Below are 6,552 nucleotides of genomic sequence, written 5' to 3'. Positions count from 1 at the left end.
GAAGGCAACCTCTTCTCTTCCCTATCCACAGCTCGGGCTGGCCTGGGACTGGCTGCTCTCTGTTCTGGCGGCACAGTGGCCACTGGTGGGTGAAAGGCATAACTGCAGCAGAATGTATTTTCTGCAGAAATTTTTTTTGCATGGCACATGAATTCTGGGCAGAATTCCCCCAGGACCACCCCTTGCAACTGGGGCTGACTGAAATACCTCACTGGGGTGCTGAGCTGCAGGGTATGCTGGTTTTCACATTTGAAATAACCAACTCTCACTTCTCACTGAATATCCCCTAGCCTCATTGGAGGGGTATAAACCCAGTCAACTGTCCAATCACCCCCTAGAGTTATTCCATTCTGCCCCCTCCTCTAAAATCCACTTCTCTTTTCTTTGGACATGAATTCCCCATTCACTTCCAAGTACCCAGATGATCTTCCCCAGAGGTGGCTGCAATTCAGGGATCACAGCCCTTGCATCCCTAGAACTCTCACACTGCTTACCCAACTGAGTCTCTGTTTCCAAACCTCTTGGCTCCAGACCCATCTGGCTGGCACAGATCCCACCCCCCTCTGTGTTTGCAGAGTCCAATGAGGACACAGATTTGAGGATAAATAAGCCCCAGTGGCTGCTCCTTGGCTGTTATTCTCAGCATTGGAGGCTTCCCGTTTCCCCCGCATCCCCCATTCACCTTCATGCTGAGCTGTGAGACACAGAGAAAGCCACAAAGCCACAATTGAACCAAGAAGAAGGGCAGGTGAGTCTGTGCCACTGGCGAGATAGGGACAGAGGGGTGAAGGGAGGGAATGGGGTAGAAGAGCAGCTGGAATTGGGATCACTCTAGGTAATTAATTTCCACAGACCCCATTCTCAGACCTGAGAATAGAACCCAGGAGTCCAGACTCCCAGCCCCCCCTGCTCTAACCCAGTAGACCCCAGTGCCCTCCCTGAGCTAGCGTCATGGTTGATGCCAATCTGGAAGTTGAGCAGGGAGCCAGAGAATGAGTGGTACACACCAAGAGGCTCTATTTGCTAACTGGGATTTAGTCTGAAGTACGGAGCTCCCTTCTGCTGTCTGTAATTAGGTGGATGGGACTGGATGGGACCCAGAGCCCCCTACAGGGGAAAGGATCCTGATCCAAGAATGATTAAAAGAGCAACAAGAATGATGAAAGGTCTAGAGTACATGACCTATGAAGGAAGGCTGAAAGAATTGGGTTTGTTTAGGCTATGTCCACACTACAAAATTAGGTCGAATTTATAGAAGCCGGTTTTATAGAAACCGGTTGTATGCAGCCGATTGTGTGTGTCCCCACATAAAATGCTCTAAGGGCATGAAGTCGGCGGACCGCGTCCACAGTACCGAGGCTAGCGTCGACTTCCGGCGCATTGCACTATGGGTACCTATCCCACAGTTCCCGCAGTCTCCGGCGCCCATTGGAATTATGGGTTGAGATCGCAATGCCTGAATGATGCAAAACAGTGCCGCGGGGGGTTCTGGGTATAAATGTCTATCCGGGATGGTCTAGACAGTATTTGGTCCTGCCATGAGGGCAGGGGACTGGACTCGATGACCTCTCAAGGTCCCTTCCAGTCCTAGAATCTATGAATCTATGAATCCCGTTCCCTGTAACTCCCTCTGGGGGGGTTTCCCTTACAGCTGCTGCGATGCTGGGACTCCTCCCCACGTTCCCCTGCCTGCTCCTCCTTTCCCTGCTGGGCCCCAGCTCTGGCTCCGATGACGACGGCACCGTGGTGCTCACCACCAGCGGCCCCATCCAGGGCAAGCGCCACCAGGCCGGCTCCAGCACAGTGACGGCCTTCCTGGGCATGCCCTATGCCGAGCCCCCCGTGGGGGCCTTGCGCTTCCAGAAACCGCTTCCCCACCAGCCCTGGAGCCACGTCCTGGAGACCACCAGCTTCGGCAATGTCTGCCACCAGCCTCCGGTCACTGGTTACCCTCAGGCAGATGTCTGGACACCCAAAGCGCCGCAGTCCGAGGACTGCCTCTTCCTCAATGTCTGGGTGCCCCATCCCCATCCCAACGGTACGGCCCCCATCCTCGTCTGGATCCACGGTGGGGGGTTCTTCACAGGGGCAGCCTCCCTCGAGATCTATGACGGGCGCTTCTTAGCCGCCACCGAGAACATGATCATGGCCTCCATGAACTACCGGCTGGGGGCGCTGGGCTTCCTGTCCCTGCCCCCGGCCGCCCCGGGGAACGCCGGCCTGTGGGACCAGCGCCTGGCGGCGCGCTGGCTGCAGGACAACGTGGCCGCCTTCGGAGGGGACCCGGCTCGTTTTCTGCTCTTTGGCCAGGGCACTGGGGCTGCGTCAGTCGGCTTCCATCTCCTCTCCCCGGGGAGCCGGCCCCTCTTCACCCGCGCCGTGCTGCAGAACGGAGCCCCGAACGCACCATGGGCTTGGATTTCACTTGAAGAGGCCAAGGAGATTGGGCCAGCTGCTGGGCTGCTCCGATGGTAACAGCACGGCCCTGGTGGGCTGCCTGCTGGGGAAGGAACCCAGGGAGTTCCCCAAACACAAGTTCTCCATCTTGAACCACAAGAAGGAACTGAAGCTGCCCTTTGTGCCGACACCAGACGGGGATTTCCTCCCTGATACACCACCAAGACTCCTGCAGGCCAGGCACGGCCAGCCAATACCCATTGCAGCTGGTTTCACCACCAACGAAGGCTCCTACATATTATACTTTGCTGCCTCTAGCCTCAACCTGGACAACGCCAGCTCCATCGGCTGGGAGGAGCTGCTGCAGGTGGTGAGGCTGATAGTGCCAGGGGTGCCAGACGAGGCCATCCAAGCCATGGCACGGTGGTACATCCAGGAGGGGGAGGAGCAGGGAGAGGCACGGTACCGATGGGCCATGGAACAAATCGCTGGCGATTATGTAATTGTGTGCCCGATACTGGAGATGGCAAGGCAAGAGACAGAGGCTGGAAATCCCGTGTACACCTACCACTTCGCCCACCGTAGCAGCGGCTTGTCTGCACCTGAATGGATGGGGGTGCCACAGGGCTCTGAGATGCCCTATGAGTTCGGGACCCTGGCATCCGTGGTAGGATCCAACCACACAGAGGCTGAGGTAGCGCTGAGCCGCAGGGCAATGCATTACCTTGCAGTGTACACCTGGAGCGGGTAAGGAAATCAATTCACCTGATATCTATTCACTCCTGACTCAAGCCCCCAGCTATCCCCTCACTGCCCTGGGCTCCCCCACTCCCCACAGCTCCACCGAAGCCTCTCAATCCCAATCTGCATCCCCCTGCAATCACAGCTCTGGGCTAGGGTGACCAGATGTCCTGATTTTACAGGGAGGGTCCAGATTTTTGGGTCTTTTTCTTATATAGGCTCCTATTACTCCCAGTCCCTGTCCCAATTTTTCACATTTGCTGTCTGGTCACTCTACTCCGGGCTCCATCCCTCTCCCCCAGTTCTGCTGATCACAATCAGTCCCCTTCTGCAGCCCCCACCCCATCCAAGCCCTCACTTCTCTCCACTCCCCACAGGTCCTGACCCACAGCCCCTAGATTTCCCAGCTCTGGGCTTCCCCCCTCGACAGCTCTGCCAGTTCCCCGCAATCCCACGCAGCAGAAATTCCCCTCCTCTGTTGCTAAATCTTCTGTAGTGATATTAGGCTTGGAAGGATTAGAATACATCGCTACATGTCACTAAACATCAATTTCACTGCGCACACACAATCTAACGGAAAAATATTTCCATTGATAATCAATGAAATTTACAGATACTCAAAGAAAGGAAAATCCCGCTTGAAAATGACACTGCAACCTTACTTTATATCTTTTGAGGGGGAGGTTGACAATTGATGTTTTTACAGTTCATGAAACTAACTTATTGGCTCTCACCTGCCATTAAATAATTGTCTGACCTGCCCCCAGAATTTCCCAAAAGTTGAAATTAATAAAAATTGAAAAATCCTTTAAAATGAACTTCGATATTATCCATCAAAATTATAAAGAAATAAACATTGACTTCTGTCAAGCCAAAGTAGTATGAAGTCAGCGTTCTGCAATGACTCACCCAACTTGGGTCAACAGTGACTAACTTGTGACTAGTGGTAGCAACTAGAAAAAACAAAACCCCAATTGCCAAATGAGGATAAGAAGCAGCCCAGGACCTTAGGGCAATTTCCACTCCCAGGAGGAACAAAGATGCCCAGAGCTATCATTAATGTTCATGACTCAACCACATGCTGTCAGAACCAGGATCTCACCTGAAGTGGCTCTCACAAGCTAAGATGGCTGCAACATGGGCAGGATTTGAAAAGGAGACCTCCAGAAGTCTGCAGATGCTACAGGGAGCTGGGCAGCGGCAGCGTCCCCAGACAGGTTTCAAAGTGGTAGCCGTGTTAGTCTGTACAGGGCCGGCTCTAGGTTTTTTGCCGCCCCAAGCAAAAAAAAAATTTGGCTGCCCCCCCACCCCAGCCCTGGGCTCTTCCCGCCCCCCCAGTGCCCTCCCCCACCCGCACCCCCTGACGCCCCAGCCCTGGGCTCTCTCTTCCCCACCCACCCGCACCCCTGCTGCTCCAGCCCTGAGCTCCCCCCCCCCCAAACATGACCTCCTTGTTCACTACAGCAATCCCCATTTACACTTGCAGTGGGGATCAAACCGTTTCTCCTATTTTTATTTCACTTTAGTATAAATCTCGCCCCCGCAACCCCATCTTTAGTGCTCCAAATGCACATGGAAGGCATAGGGACTAACCCTCAAACCTTGTACCCAGAAAGGGATGGGGAGCTAGTAAAGAGGGTTCAGGCAGAGGAGCGGGTGTGGGGGTGCTTGGGGGCTCTACACTGGCAGAGAGGCGGGGTGTGATGTACTCGTGGAAGAGGGTGGAGGAGGAGAGGGGGTATCAGGAGGGTTGCGGGAGAAGAGGTGCAGGGGAAGGGGGGAGGTGCGGGAGGAGAGGGCTGGGGGAGGGTACAAGGGGAGAGGTGCGGGTGAAGGGAGAGTACAAGGGGAAGGGGTGCGGCAAAGGAGCGATGGGCGAGGTACAAGTGGAGGGGCTGCGAGCGGGATGGGGGGTGCAAGGGCTGAGAGGGGCAGGTGCAGACAGCTGCTTCCCCAACCCCGTGCAGGCAGAGCCGAGAGGACAGACACTGACCCCCAGGTGCACGAGCTCTGGGGGTCCCCTGGCAGGGCAGTATCCCCCGCTGCCCCGCTCGGAGCCGGGCTCTGCCTCTCCCCGCCCAGGGCAGGCAGCGCGGGGCTGAGGCGGGAGAGGTGCGCGGCGGGCTGGGTCCGGGGGCAGGAGGGGGCGGCGGCAGTTCCCTGGCAGCTCGGGCTGCCCAGCCACTCACCCTGTCAGCGCGCGAGCCGGGATCCACGCCCCCCGCCCAGCCCGGCGGCGCCCTGCACAGCCCCCTCGGGCGGGGAAACGCCGCGCCGCCCTGGGGAGACTCATAGCAGCAGCGGCAGCAGAACCCCTCCCCCCTCCCTGCATCCCGGGCTCCACTTCCCTCCCTCCCGCCCCGGCTCCTCACACCCAGGCTGGGCTGCAGCTCAGGGTGCCCGGCCGCTGGAGAGCCGGAGCATCATCCCCCGGAGCTGAGCCCCTCTCGCCGCCGCAGTCCGGGCTCAGCCCACTTCGTCGGATACATGGAGTGAAAATACAGTAGCAGGTATAAATATACAGCACATGAAAAGATGGGAGTTGCCTTACCAAGTAGGGGGTCAGTGTTAACGAGGCCAATTCAATCAAGGTGGATGTGGCCTAGTCCCAACAGTTGACAAGAAAGGGTGAATATCAACAGAGGGAAAATTACTTTTTGTAGTGCTAATGAGGCCGATTATATATTGTGACAAAGTTCCTCCTGTATCTTGGTGGGTCCTGCGCTTATTAGCGGATTTTCTTGCCTCAGAGATTCACCATGTGGGTTGGGGGAACAGCCCAGAGACCTTCCCCTCTGGAAGAACCCAGAGTCCAGGTCAATTGGGAGGTTTGGGGGGAACCCAGGCCCACCCTCTACTCCGGGTTCCAGCCCAGGGCCCTGTGGACTGCAGCTGTCTATAGTGCCTCCTGTAACAGCTGCATGACAGCTACAACTCCCGCGGCTACTTCCCCATGGCCTCCTCCAAACACCTTCCTTATTCTCACCACAGGACCTTCTTCCTGGTGTCTGATAACACTTGTGCTCCTCGGTCCTCCAGCAGCTCACTCTCTCACTCTCAGCTCCTTGCGCCTCTTGCTCCCAGCTCCTCACACTCACACCACAAACTGAAGTGAGCTCCTTTTAAAACCCAGGTGCCCTGATTAGCCTGCCTGCCTTAACTGGTTCTAGCAGGTTCCTGATTACTCTAGTGCAGCCCCTGCTCTGGTCACTCAGGGAACAGAAAACTACTCATCCAGTGACCAGTATATTTGCCCTCTACTAGACTCCTGTACCCCACTGGTCTGGGTCTGTCACAATATATATATGCCATCATGTACCAGCAATGCTCCTCTGCCATGTACACTGGCCAAACCAGACAGTCTCTATGCAAAAGAATAAATGGACACAAATCAGACATCAAGAATTGTAACAT

At 55.9% G+C, this 6,552-nt stretch overlaps 1 pseudogene; it reads left to right on the top strand.

Annotated features, from left to right (window-relative positions):
* The first annotated feature begins 1,650 nt into the window (after window positions 1-1,650).
* LOC135888145 (acetylcholinesterase-like) lies at window positions 1,651-3,148 on the top strand (annotated as a pseudogene).
* The last annotated feature ends 3,404 nt before the right edge of the window (window positions 3,149-6,552 follow it).

Source organism: Emys orbicularis, chromosome 13, assembly GCF_028017835.1.
Source record: "Emys orbicularis isolate rEmyOrb1 chromosome 13, rEmyOrb1.hap1, whole genome shotgun sequence".
NCBI lineage: Eukaryota > Metazoa > Chordata > Testudines > Emydidae > Emys > Emys orbicularis.
Note: the sequence above shows the minus strand (reverse complement) of the source record. Positions and strands in the feature narration are given on the sequence as shown.